Source organism: Schistocerca americana, chromosome 5 (assembly GCF_021461395.2).
Source record: "Schistocerca americana isolate TAMUIC-IGC-003095 chromosome 5, iqSchAmer2.1, whole genome shotgun sequence".
Classification (NCBI taxonomy): Eukaryota; Metazoa; Arthropoda; class Insecta; order Orthoptera; family Acrididae; genus Schistocerca; species Schistocerca americana.
Window position 1 is genome coordinate 361,083,324 of NC_060123.1, and position 15,884 is coordinate 361,099,207.

Here is a 15,884-nt window from a genome sequence, read left to right on the forward strand (position 1 = left end):
AAAGACGAAGTCAGTTTTCATTCGATGACAGCATATGCCACCTGGGCGATACTAGATGTACTGATAATGGTTTCAATGTCGCCTGCCAACAGATAGCATAGTGACATGCCTAACAACCTGTGTCTACGCTTTAACAGGGAATGCTCGCAGCCATAAAGCTCAGAGTGATGCAGATGTCTGAAACAAGCACAGATGAGAGGGCTTGTGAGCTCAGACGCGTCAACAATAACTGTTTCGTATGGTTGATTAGCAGGGCATGTACAGCTCTAGCCCATTCTCCACTGAAGCTACGGCAGCGACATGTGTAGCTCCAGTCGTGCCGTCAGAGGACCACTTGAAAGATGCAATGGCGCGCCGGTGCCTTCAGCTTTGAAAGCAGATTCTGCCTGTACGAAAGTGATCGTCTGCGTGTACGCTATAGACCTGGTGTGCGTTAACTTGTGGAGTGTGTTCGTCTAAGACCGTAATGACCCGACCCCATTCCTTCGGTTTGGTGTGCGATAAGCTACAACTCTCGTTCACCTTTGGTGTTTCTGGGGGTGGGGGGGGGGGGGGGGGGGGGGGGACGCAGCTCTCAGCACGTGCAGAATGTGGCTAGATCCGTTGTTGTGCCGTTCTTGGAACAGGAAGGTGATGTGTTGGTCAAACAGGTTCATGCCCGCCCACACACTACCCGTGAAAGTCAAGATTCTCTTCAAGAGGTGCAGTAACTTCCCTAGCCAGTACGATCTTAAGACTTTCTCCTATGGAGCACATGCGGGATAAAACTGGACCGAGAGCTGACTCGTGCGACTTATCAACCAACAAACTCTTACAGAATTGCATTAAGAGGTTCAAAATGATTCAAATGGCTCGGAGCACTATGTGACTTGACTTCTGAGGTCATCAGTCGCCTAGAACTTACAACTAATTAAACCTAACTAACCTAAGGATATCACACACATCCATGCCCGAGACAGGATTCGAACCTGCGACCGTAGCGGTCGCTCGGCTCCAGATTGCACGACGAGGCTGAGGACACGTGGTATGACGTATCCTGGGACATTATTTGCCATCTGTGCGATCGACTGGATACCGGAGTCGGCACCTGAATTGCAGCTCGTGAAGACTATATCATGTGCTAACATGGTTCTGTACCTGGTACCTCTGAACCGCTTGTGTATGGCAAAGTGCTTCCTTTGAATTCTGAACATAGGATGGGTAATCAGGTCATGCCACGTTTCAGTCACCTTGTATTCGGTGAATAACGCTGCGTTCCATACTGTAGTATGTGCAATTACGGGCTGAACGAGGACTAAAATGAGTAATAAATTATTCCACATTTTACTTTTATCGACTTAACTGTATTTTTTGCCATTATGGTATCTGGCCGATAATATTCCTGTGTCTTCCCTGTTCATACATCAGTGATCTTGATTCCAGCATTGTAGCTGCCGTAGTGTTCTGGCGTGTCTCTATTTGAGGATTTTTATGAATTAATTGTATTGTTCTTATTTCATATCGTCCTTCACTCTGCCGCAGATGTACGGCTGCTCTGCAATAGCATCCTCACGTCCATAATCTCGTTTTACTTATTGTGTTAATGGTCCTTTCAATTAATATTGCATTATTACCCCAGATAACAGTAGGTCATAATGTTGAAGACGTGTCCATCGTTGTGGTTCTGGAGCCAACGTTGTGTTTTAAGGGTAGTAAATAAACTTCCGTTCTTTGTAATCACCGGCCTCCATCTTTTATTGATACCACGTATGGCTTCAAACTTGACCCTCTCCCATATTTTGGACGTGCTCCTACGAAGTGATGAGTCTTTTAGAAATTGTAATGAAGCCGATTTGTCGGAATGCATATGATGCCATTCAGTTCATTACCTTGTACCACTGAGCTTGTGTACAAACGTCAACGTTATCTGTTGCGTGTATCATCAATATAAACTGCTTTATTTGGCCAGCTCACTCGCACAATCGCATAAATTCATTGAGTCCTGTTCACGTTAAATGTACATTTACTTAACCGACATTATGAAACACGAGCAATTTTTTTTTTAAATACATGTTATCTGTTTTCCAGGTTACGTACCTTTTATAAATACGAAGGATGCATAACTCATACCCACCCAACCACTCGTCCCCCTCCCGGCCACCTCAAGCTTACAGCATCTCAGCTGGACAATCAATGTCTGATGGAAACAAACAAAAGCAAACAATACGTTGAATAATGTAAACGAAATTCAGATATCATTCTGTTAAGTATAACGTAGGTCTCATGATTGCGATAGAAAGAGTCGCAATTGGATTACCTGGTTGCACAGATTTTGGGGATATTAAATAGAATGATTTCATAAGTTTAATCGGAGATAAAGGAAGTAGTAGGTTTATATCCTTTCGCAGAATAGTGGCAAAATGTGGGCAACGTACAAAAAAGAATTTCTCTCTAAACAGTAGTGTGGTTCATTCTAGAACACTGCTTACGTGTGAGGGACCGACACCAAATAGCATGAATGTGTACAAAGAAGACACCACTAGTGGTTGCAAGTTTAGTTGATACCTGGAAGAGTGCTACGTGAATGCTGAAATACGTACTCTGGTAGAAACCTGAATATAGACGCCAACACTGTCGCGAAAACCTACATACAATGTTCCAAGAACAAGTATCAATGAATTAAGTACTACAAAGCTTCTTCCTCGGTATCGCTCCCCTAGAGACCTGGAGAAAATAAGATTATACTTGTTACATCCGTTACAGAGGTATTTTTACAAAAAATTTTCCGACGGTCCGTTAGCGAATGGGACAGGAAGACACCCTCATATGTGGTTCGAAAGGACTTCCCCTCTACCATATACATCACAGGGAATCACGGAGTATTCCATCTCTTGCAAGTTAACCAAACACTTCGTCACTAATTCATTGAAGATCAGATGCTGGTATGTTTCTGCAATTTTACAGCCCATATACAAAATTTCTTACCCCACCAGGTGGCACTAAGTTAACGAACGGATCAGGCAAGCGTCTATGTGTGTATAACTTTTCAACTTGAAGCTGTGATTTAAGTTACGTAATTCTAATATCGATATTTCAACGGGTCATTAAATAGTCGTCAGGGGCTGAAAATTTGTTTCATGCCTGAGCATGCTCAATTGAATGAGCAAATTTCATTTGCTAAACGACATTTTTTCATCACTTTTAAATTGTTGAAAAGATCAATAACTTTTCGAACCCATAAGTGGAGTTGTTGGTTATCACATAATATATTCACAAAAATGTTTTGAGACAAATATTTAAAAAACTGATGGAGGAGTAACATTTTTTCGTTTTGGCGATTTTGATTTTTTCCGAGTAACTGTAGTGATCTTTCTCACATTACGTACATATGAAAGGCGTATATGTATTACAAAAATTCTTTTTCTATGGTAGATTATATGAACATGGAGTAGAATTGAATTGCTACAACATTATACAATGTTTTACCCAATATGAAGGTAAAATAAGTAAAATGGCTCTGAGCACTATGGGACTCAACTGCTGAGGTCATTAGTTCCCTAGAACTTAGAACTAGTTAAACCTAACTAACCTAAGGACATCACAAACATCCATGCCCGAGGCAGGATTCGAACCTGCGACCGTAGCGGTCTTGCGGTTCCAGACTGCAGCGCCTTTAACCGCACGGCCACTTCGGCCGGCTAAAATAAGTAAATGACGATCTGATACACTTGAAAAGCGTATTCTTTATACTCAGTTTTCATACTTCATCACAAGCGCATCGTATTTGTGTAAATATTAAGCAATTACATCAAAGCAAACCGGCACTGTAGCTTAGATCATCATATTCTAGTAGAACTTCTTCTCTTTGATGTTAGGGAAAATAAATTTTTCGATGAAATACTTTGTATTTTTTTATTTCACTTCAGTTTCCCGCAAAGCTAGTTTGTCCTTTTTTACGGAAGTTTGTATTGTTCGATAAGCACATTTGAATCCTAATTTTCTCATTATTTTCTCATTATTTCATTATTTGGCTCTATGAGAGCCAACATTATATTCACAGACATTGTTAGAAGCCACTGCTTGTACTCTCTTTGCAGAAACATACGTCACTTTGGAATACCTAATCCACATAGTGCAGTGTTAACTCTCGTTAGCATTTTATGTTAGGTATCGAGCACACCGTGTAAATAGTGATTCAACAGCCAAGCGAGTAAAAATAGTATTTCAGACAAACAAAGTTGAATTTTTGATGTTTTTATATTAGAAGCTTGAGACCCAGGATCAATTTCTTTTGCCAATGTGGAATGATAAAGACACCATGACAACTCCCCTTTCAGGTAGACAGAAACTTGAGGATTTTTGTTACTAGGAGCACTATGACATATTGATGCATAAGTATATAATTTATATTCCTTAAATAATAAATTAGTTGACACTACTACAGCTATAAAACATCAGTCATATCGGAAAGTATGTTTATATGTATCTTTACAACATCTTTATCTCTATGTATCACTTAAATAATCTTCAAGTTTATTTACCGTAGTGTCCTTCATTTGTCCATGAGACTTGTCACCTAACATAACTTTTCTCTTGCAGTCATCCTTCACAATTTCTATTACACTTGCATAGTCCCTACAAAGCAAGAGTTCTAATGTATCCTTTTCGAATTTCCCGATATAAAAACTGAAAATAAAATGGACGTCAAGTAGATATGTGTACACATCTATCTATGTATGAGAGGTGATTTGTAGACATACTTACATACTATAATTTTTTGCAATAGGATTCATACATTCTACCTTTTGCATTTCATGATTAACTCCATAAATATTCAGTAAGGCGACATGACTGAAAGCTTTTCACTCACCATTAAAAGCATTTTGGTATATCAAAATCTGTAGCTTTTCGAATGATTCATGGAACACTGATTGGCGTGCACTTCCAATCAAAAATGTAGTTCTGGTGAGTATTCACCTAAGGGCATTGCTATAGCCACGTAAGTTTCACAAAACTTCGTTACAGTATAAAAATCGACAATGTATCCTGTTATCAAGTAAATAACACTGCCAGAAACCAAATTTTGTTCGGAAGCGTAACTCACGCCTGAATCTATTTTGTTGTCTGATCTTTGCAATTTTATATCATTGTTGGCATATTGTCATCACTAGCCTCACAAACATAAGAATTCATCTCACAAAATAACATTACAAAATTAAATCAGATCCAACGAACACATTCGAGACCAATTAAAAAATATAGGCATCACACTGGATAACACAGATAAAAGAAAGCTGACACAGATAAATCTCATTGCACTTGTCCTCTGAAGCCACCCAAAGATCCACAAACCAAATCGTACTGTGTGACCAACACTGGATTATAGAACCCCCCTTCCCTCTCCCCCCCGCCCCTTTACTTACAAGCTTGCAACAAATATATTAACATTACTGTCTGAAAATTTTGAAGGACAAAAGTAAACAGCTAATACAACAAATAAGTGATATAAAATTCCTAGACATAGCAACACTCCACTCATTCGTATAGAAAGCATGCATTCCACCATACGAGTACGAGAAACAATAGAAATCGTGGATAAGAGCCTGAAAACACACAGTCAGCTTCCTGATGAATAGATTCAGGAAGTACTCACATTAATGAAGTTCATAGTAGAACAAAATTACTTCCAATTCGATAATGAATTTTATTTACAAGAAGAAGGGTTATCAATAGGGTCCCCAGTGCGAGGAGCCTTAGCCAATATTGTTATAAACCACACTGATCACATAATTTCCATAAGAATTGTAGCAAAACAATACAACATACTATACTGTTTCAGTTATATGGATGACATCCTCCGCTTAACAGATAAACCACAAACAAAAATAGAAAACCTACATACTGACATCAATGAGGTACATAAATAATATAAAATTCACAACAGAATAACGAAATTAACTTTGTGGATATAACAATCAAAAAGCAAAACAGTAATCATATGTTTGAAATTTACTGCAAGCCACAGCCACTGACATTATTGTCCAGCAATCGTTGAACCACCCACACTCACAAAAGCAAGCAGCATTTCGACACTTGCTCTATAGACTGAACACAGTCCCATTCAGCAAAGGAACTATCAAAAAAGAACCTGGCATAATAATGCAGACAGCCCAAAGCGATGGGTATAATAGTAACATGGTCACAAAGCTAAACAACAAAATTTAAAGAAAAATAAAAGCACAAAACACAGAACCATTGACAACATCGCAATAGAAGTAAACCAGTCAGAATCACTCAGAACAATAACAACCAAACAAAATGATCAGGAGAACATAAGAGAAAGTACAAGATGGTACACAGTGACATACAAACACAAACTCACACGTAAGACCACCAGCACTTTCTAAAGACACGGAATAAAAATAGCATACACAACAGACAATTCTATCCAAAAATACACTCAAAAACCCACAAAACCAGAGATACATACCCAGAATCAGGTACATTTGAATTACAGTGTAACAATTGTGATTGAACAGACATACGACAAACAGCCAGAACATTTGATGTCAGATACAAAGTGCACATGACATCCTGGATGTATGGGACAAAACATTCCACATTTGCAGAACACTTAAGAAAACACAATCACAAACCAACCACTAGAGAAGAAGACATGAAAATAGAATCAACAATAAAAGCACCTCATAACAATGCAAGAAAATTATCACGTAGAGAAAACCCAAGCAGATAAAGAGACCCTGTTGAATGACCAAGACCATATAATAAACAACTCATTGTTTACACTGATAGATAAAATAATGGAGTAACTCTACCACAGAGGACTATTATCATAATAATACCTCCCAGCACCCATCTGCTCACTTGTCCATGAACCTCTCCACAAAACATTTAAACAAACAGAAAAAAAGCCATGCATGTGTTCTCTCTCTCTCTCTCTTTCTCTCTCTCTCTCTCTCTCTCTCTCTCTCTCTCTCACACACACACACACACACACACACACACACACACACATACACACACACTCAGATACAAACATAACAGAAATGAACGGACGTTAGTTTTCAGCATATACTTCATGAGGTAGACAATATGTACATCATGTAAACAAACGAAATACACAGTGAACTCAAAGCAATTATGTCTACTTTAGTGTTACGTCTATACTACTGACAGGAGACTGAGAATGCACCAAAACAACAAGTGCAAACAAAATGATAAATGGGAAGAAAATTCTTCGAATCACAAAAACGTGCTTATTTATCATAAATAGAGCGGTAGTGCGACTTCACCTGGCCAGGTGAGAGGAAACACGATTGCCATCTAAAAACAGGAAGAACTATAAGTAATCACTTATTCACGTAAAAAGTGAGTAATGAACTGTTTTATTATGTACGAATAATACATATCAAAATAAAATTGTACCATAACTGTTTCATTTTAGATCCCACTGATGATGCCATAAAGTGGAAAAAGGCGAAACGCGTCTGGGAAAATATAGCGCAGTGCACCTACAGAAGACGTTTTTATTTACAAAACAAAACGGAGATCTGCTTCTCTTTTGTCTGACGCATAAATATGTGATTTGGGAGATTAATTTCCACTCAAGTCGCAACAAGAACATTTTAGCGTTATTCTATACCAAAACCCCCAGCACGTTTTTGATAATAATGATGATAACAGTGAAAAATCAAGCTGAATATACTCATATTCATTAGGTTTTTTTTCATAGATAGTACTAGCAACACTTTTTTTCAGTGCTACTCCTAGCAATAGTATCAAATTTCATTTGGATACATATTTTTTTCTCATACGATGTATTTTCATTGACACTGTCACTATTGTGATTGACATGTTCGTTTACTTCGCTTTTCACATTTCTTCATCTCTTCTTCACTATCTCACTGTGATATACCAAGTGTCCCTTCCGTCGAGCCATGTTTGGAACTTCCAATTACTGTTACTCCATCATATTAGAGAATGTGTAAAAGTGCGATGTAGCAGTGCGCTCGAACAATCACCCTTGAACTCGAAGAGGCACTCCCGTCTCCGCTGCGTCCACACGGACCGGTCGTCATCCGCGGGTCTCTTCTGACCACTAGGCGTAGTGCTGTCAGCAATTACCGTATCACCCGGACTTATTAAGAGTCGGTAGACTTCAGGGACGTGAAACGTACAGTGTATGTATGTATCGTGGTATGAATACAGTTTTGAGTTCGAATATTAATCACTGGTTCGCCCTAAGAACTTCACACCACACCGCCACCCATCATGAACCAGAAACCTTTGTAAATATTTACTTTCCAGTTCACAATTGAGTCCGCCGCGAACGTAACTCAGCATGTCCAGACACTGCATGGAAAAGTAAATTATAGTTACACTTATTTATCTACATTATTATTCAAGAGTGCTGAAAATAAATTTGTTTAGCAAATGGGATTCACCCACTAAATTCAGCATGCCAAGACACAATTATTTTAAAAATGTTTTCAATTGCCCGTAATATATTTTTACGATCGGTGTGAAACTTCACCACTAACTGCCACTAACTGTGGCATTTTTCTGATTCCTGTAAGAGTTTGAGCACTGAAGACATCATTGGCCATTCTCGCCTTATATATGGCATGCTTGTTCTTTCGGACATGTCCAAAAGAGTATGGTGTCTTCTGACAGAGGTAGTTACCGTACACATGATTACAGTATCGTCAGATTGACGATTTTTAACGTCCGTCTATAGCCCGGATTTTTGTATTGATAGTGTGAAGGGTGAGGGGAAAGGGTTGCCAGCTATGGAAACCTTACTCAGAAAATGTAGTCCTGTGCATATTTCGAACAGTAAACCGAGGTTAAGGATTGGGAGTCTACCGATACTGTAATCACGTGTACGTTAAGTAGCTTTGTCATAAAACAGCAATAGTATTGTGCAGTTGGTGCAGTATGCATTAGGTCAAGGGTTCGATTCTGATTCGGGGCTTATTTGTTTCTGATTGCTAAAAGTAGTCTGCCTTGTACGGTATCTGACGTCTTAATCGTTATATAACGCGTACAAAACATTTGCTGTTACATACTACGAACACAGAAATGGAAATAAAATCGTATTCACTGGTCACCTTGAGAGGCACTCACATGCCTTGCTCATACTGTGGCATCAAGCAGTCAGGCCTGCAAGATGAGTGGTCTGCCAAGCGAGTGGATTCATTCTTAATTTGTCGAGTAACACGAACTCTAGTACTCACACTTAAGTTACAAGTTATCCTCCTATATGATTAATACGCAACGGAAACACGCATCTGACTAACAGTAATTTACAGAACTCTGACTGTACACTACGCACTGGCAATACCAAATTTTCATTCCCTTTTTTATTTAACGGCTTTTGTCAACACGTGGCCACCGCACTGAATATGAATGGCGCACACATTATAAATTCGGGACATTCTGACAACATACAATTCGAAGGAAGAGTCCATCAATCTTTTTCTTTTCACTATCTAATTTATTCCAATAAATTCTCTAACCTAAACACACAAGTTCTACAACCCACAACAATAACATATGAGAAATTCCGCCCAGTGGGCATGGCTTTACAGTGGTGAATCTCTATATTATGGTCTCGTAATTACTTTTAACGCTATAGTGCACTTTCTGGATAGGATGGTGGATCTTTTATTATACCTCACACTTCGACTCTCACAATCACCATCACGAAACTTTCCTCCAGACTGAGCGGTACAAAAGGAACACGCATAACCCACTAATCTTTTGAAACTACCTCGCTACTCTCCCATGCAAACCACACATACCCAAATTACATGACATACACCGCACTACAACATGAAATACTACACAGAGAATAGTCACAACATTATCACTTTCTGCTTTCCCACTTCAATTAGTATTTATCCCAGTTTCACACGACACTGCCCCACTTTGTAATTCTACTTTCCTTCTATGAACTCTGGAGATATTTGCACGTCTTCCTGTGCAATGCAAGCCAAGTGGCGTTGCTGCATAGACGGCCGACTCACCTTGCTTCTCTCTCAGAGTTTGAATCAAGCGTCACACGGAATCATATCACGCAAAGTAATATTAAGAACATCACACACGCGAGTCCTCAACTGATACCATGGACGAGTACTTCTCTTTATCCTTTGTCTCATACACAGATTGAGACTCACCACGTGGAAGTACTCGTCTCTAATTTCAAGTCCTGCACACGCCATTTCTTAAATATTTCAACTTATGGTATACACGCTATTTCTTAAATATTTCAACTTATTGTACACACACTAGTAATTCAGCTTAACTTAAGCACACGGAAGTATTTCAACTTATTGCTACACGTGGTTTCATTGTGACCATTGGTCACTTCCGAAGATTACTACAATCCCTTTAATATTACCTGCCTGACATTTAATTCTCCCCACAAAAGTTCCTGAAATAGAGAAATTATTATTTGAAACTACTCTTAAATATTCCACATGCATACCATGTCTCCACTCTTTCATCATTACGGAACACAACTAAAACAGGTCTTAACATCACAAGATCCAGCGGCAGAGTGCTGAAACATGGCCGTTCTCTAGGTGCTCTCACACCTCTGTCGAGGTGGGGGAAGCACCTTGCTATCGTATTGGTCTGCCACATTTCAGGCGCTCAAAGCTCTGGTAAATCTCATCTCTTTGGTCCCACCAAAGGTGGCCAAAGGATCGACTCGAAGATGATCATATATTCACATTCACTATCTGCGGTTAGCAGACGACCATACATTCATTCATTTCATAGATCTCACCAAATTGGATGTAGGGATTTACTTTGTGAGAGTGCACATGTGATCAATTAAATAAATAAATTGTCATTCTTACCCACACTGGTATCCGGTTTCGCTGTATTAATTGAAATTGAGTTGTTTTACAAAAAAAAAATGTGTTCTTCTGACAAATATAATGAAGTATGTTGTACCTATTTTCAGTGTCGGGTGGTACTGCACCCCTTCACCACCGGCTACCCGTGCAGAAAAAAATGGCACGGTACTATCCTTGCAATGCTAGGGTAGTTCCGAACATTTTTTTAAGAAAACTGTATTCGAACAAACGTAGCAAGTCATCAAAATAACCAGGAGGAGACCTTAGCCCCTGGTGACCTCAAATAGACGACCAAATGCTGTTACTTTACCAAAGTATTGACACAATTGTTCCATTATTGTACTCTCCACAATCCGGAGTAACGTACACATACATGTTTGCAACAATCCACATGACAAATAAAACATTACATCACACAAATAAAAAATAATGTTGAGATAAAATTTTGCTTGGTTACTGGGATCTTCGTTATTTTTATGAGTAATCCAAACTTCACTAATTCTATGACAAATAAAAAAAATACTAATTGTACTCATGAATTTGTAAGTAGCTCACCGTCCAAACACAGAACAAGTAATCTGACATTCATAAATTGCGTTGTAATAATCTTTACACGGCAATGTCTAAATACAAAACAAAATCAACAAAGGAAAAAAAATTGCGTACACTAGTTACACGTAGAAGTCAGGCTCCATATCAGTACACGCAGTAAATAGTTTAGCAATAAGTGCTTGAATCCACCAGTAGCTCTCGTATCTTACTCCACTGCTCATTTCTCTGTTGTCACACATGTAGACGACAAGAACTTGCATTTCGACTAGCCTTCGTTACACTTTAATGTGAAATATCACCACTGTGATAATAAAGTAAGTGGCTTCAGTCAACACACCAACAAGATCATTACTGTCCACGACATCAAAGTGCATCAATTAATTCCGATATTTGTTGTGCAATGCAAACTCTTCTCCCCTGTGACAACCTTACTGATCAATGCTACAAGAGCCGCTACGTTAGTATTACGCCAGTGGCTAATAATTAAAGCATCATTGTACCAAATATTCTAATAAACATGCTACGTGAACTTGATACCCAGAACACACAAAAAAAAAACACTAACTATTCTAAACACAAATGTTAATAAAATACAATTACACTTGCTGTCCCTTCAGGAATGAAACCATAAAAAAAAAATTTACACAATTACAAATACATTATTCCCTATCTTGTGAGTCACACGGAATCATTTCATTCTGTGATTTTCTTGGGGTCTAAAAAGTTGCTGACAGGTTCCCTAGAAACACAGTCTCGGTGTCAAAGCTCTCCCATGGTTACCCAGAACAAAGTCTTCAAGTCACTCAAATCGGCATTTTGAACACGCACTGAACAGTAAACTGTATCTCACATTAAACACAAATGTCATAGTCACTCTCAGAGTACCATCCACACGAATCTGGTCGTCCAAAAATGGCCCTACAACTACTATTACCCACGGTTCTGTCCTTCCAGTTCATGGTGTAATTAAAAGTCGTAAGTTCCAACAAACAGCACTTATTCCCGCACTAATTAAAGAAATGTCTCCTACTACAGACGGAAATGTCAATGTCCCACTCTAGTTTCTTGCGTTCATTCAATAATTAGTCACCAAACGACAACTGTCCTCTTCAAGAATACCAAGCGTCCCACATGCAATTCACAAAGCACACTTAACAAGTCACTGCCAAAAGTTTATGGATCCCACCATTCAGTGGTCAAGACAAAACAAAACGATCGTCCTGTCTGCTAAAGACAAAATCTTTTCCACTACTCACAACGTGGGAACACCAGTCTTTCACTTTCCACCTTATGGAGACATACGAGCAGTCATCTTGCTTCACGGCTCCACAGTCCAGTACTAGTTAATAGTTGCTGGTAACAAATGCCCACCGGGCTCCGCCGCGCGTCGTCCTTTCTGCCGTGGCACCGCTGCGTGCGCCGTTGAGCAGAAGAAACCACCCGCTGTTGCCTCCGCGGGATACTTTCCCCAGTCATAAGGTTGGCGGAACTTATGAATGGCCAGTGGTACGTGCGTGTCGCCCCAGGCCGTTGACCTGCTGTAGCGGGCGCGTGGAGTGTACCCCGTCCGGCAGTGGAGTGGGGAGTGCCGTGGCTCTGTCGCCCGTCGCCATGGCTACGTCAGCTCGGCCCGCTAGCGGTATGGGCGTTACGACACCCAATCAGTCAGACCCTTCCGTGCATCTCGCAACATTACAGACAAAGGGATATATTTAAATACTCATTGATTACATGTATGATCTATTAGATACATTGGTAATAAAAGAATCTTTGTTACAAAAAACATAAAACTATACACCCTAGTTTTCTACACATACATCAACATTTATCCCTTTTCTATATACAGCCCACACTATTGCTATTGCTATTGCTATTGATTGTACCTGTCGTCCCTCATACAAAACATGAAAGTGTAAAAAAGAAAACAAAAGGAATAATAAACAATCTATACAACTCATAATTACAATATAAAATAGTAGACTACTCTAACATCCTATCACAATAAACATTTTAGAAACTGGTGACTCTAAATCTACAACATACAATGCACCTTTGTGCTTGTGACAGACTGAAATTAGTATCTCTTTATATATTTTACCTTTTTTATTATATATAACAACATTTCTAGGACATGTATGTACCATCCACATGATGTCAGATCCCGACCTGCCATCAAGGTTCATCCAAATCAGACAATACACAATAATGTTTTAGTTACAGATCGGTAGCATCCCCTTTACAGGAGTGTGTGCATTGATCACACTACTCTACGAGTCTCACTCACCAGACATCACATTATCCTTCTCATTCAATCCATTAATACACTAACAGAATAGGTCTAGAAGTCAGCTAACCTTAACACCACCACACTCACGACAACATACCATACCTTTGCTCCCTTATACTCAACCACATAACACATGAAGCTGTTTCGGAGATAGCATTCCAGTCTCCGAATTCGTCCTTTCACTCTGGCACCTCTCTCCATCGGCTTACCTCTGCATTCGCTTTACCGACTATTCCTCCTGCTAAATATCACTTTAGAATTGCGACATTTCATCTAAGAACAAAAATACACAAATTATTCAACCTGCAAAATAACTGTACACATTCTTGGTACCGTTTTGATTAGTTATACTGGTACCAGGCTTCAACAACAACAACAACAAATATTATTTTTGGCAAATCGCAAATGTTATGCTAAGAATTAGATACACACTTATATCACATCTTACGTCAGTATTCCACAGCGTTCACCATCTGGATCTCAAACTCCCTTTATGTCCTTTCACATTGTGCAGTTGTCCTCATCTCTTCATTCGTATTTCGGCTCTCCGTCCGTCCATTACTCCATCATTTCCTGGTCTTCCTTCGCCATTGGCATCAATCTCTATTGCAGCATACACAGGCCTCTCTGTAACATACATCTACGACATCTCCACATTATTAATTCTACTCACCCTTATTTACCACTGTTTCATCACGTCGAATCTCTTTATTAATCACACTGCTTCACGTCGCTTCTCTCCTTAAATATCACCTTTATCCACTACTATTTATCACGTCGCTTCTCTATCTACCATCTTTATCCACTCATTAATCATCACGTCGTTTCTGCTTGATCCTTATTCATATGACAAAAAACACGTACATACACCACTCTGTCGACTCCTGTTCACGGCTCATTCGACCAGTCTATTCCGTCATACTTCCTGACATCCTGCCTGAAAATTCTTATGTTCGATTTGACCCTGCACAACGTTAAACACCACAAATAAATACACTGACTATCTACCATAAATTGCCTACTTTAGATCTATCCTTAACTTTTCCATAATTTGATGTTAGAAATGTGATGAAGCCCACGAGATTGTTTTCCCTTGATCGTCTCAATCAGTACAGCATTTTCATGGACAATCCGCCTCACTCTGAATGGTCCACTATACACAGTAAAGAATTTGCTAGTTAGGAATCTAAGTTTACATGAAAATTGAATGTGTGCAGAGAATATACAAGCTGAGAGAGATGGGACAGCCCAAGTGTTAGAAACTTTGGTGCTAGTGGCCTCTTTCCCTAACACCAGATTCCGAACAACCATACACAGCACCTCATTATAACTGTTACCACGACTATGACATACTATAGATCAGATGGCATCTAATTTAAAAATCTTTGATCACATTACAGATGTTACCTGTAACAGCAGTATAAATGTACCCTATTCCATACTGACCACAATGTTGACTTTTTTACATTACGTGTTAAGTACCTGCAATAGTCAAGTCACACTAATTAAACTGGACTCATTGGCATTATTACATGACATTTTAGCAACTGGTTTCTTTGAGGAAACAGTCCTTTTACTTTAGTGTTCCAAATAAAAATTTGCAAATTTTGCTCTGAGATACCAGTCTAAGAGATTCCATTACTGGTGTTTTATTCTCTGATCAGAAGTATGGTATTTGCATTCCTACATATCAGTAGAGTATATCTGCTACATAGACAATTTTCAGTGCCAGCTGCATGTGTTTTAAGGCAAGATGCTAAGGGCTGATATGTTGGATTTGTTTCTCCTATCCATCAATCTATTACGACAAGAAAGAAATACCAGGATTCCATGCTCTCCTGTCATTCTGATAGTTTCTGCCGTTCCTATCCTCGACTCTGTCTGACCTATGAGTCGTGTCTCCGTTCACGATATTGCTCTCATTACCCAATCCTTGTAACAAGTGCTGAAATGACACAGAATCGTCTACGCCTCTGCCTGCTATCGCTATATCTCTGCGCAATTTCACCGGCAACTTCGCTATACAGATCCTAATGAGCTCCCCAGTTTCGTATAGCACATCTAAATATCTATTTCGTCTCAGCATTTCCTGACAGCACGCCACTAGATCTCTTATACCACCCTCGTTACAATTTGACATCATCAATATGCTTTCCGTAACCTGGTCCTGCTTACTTTTC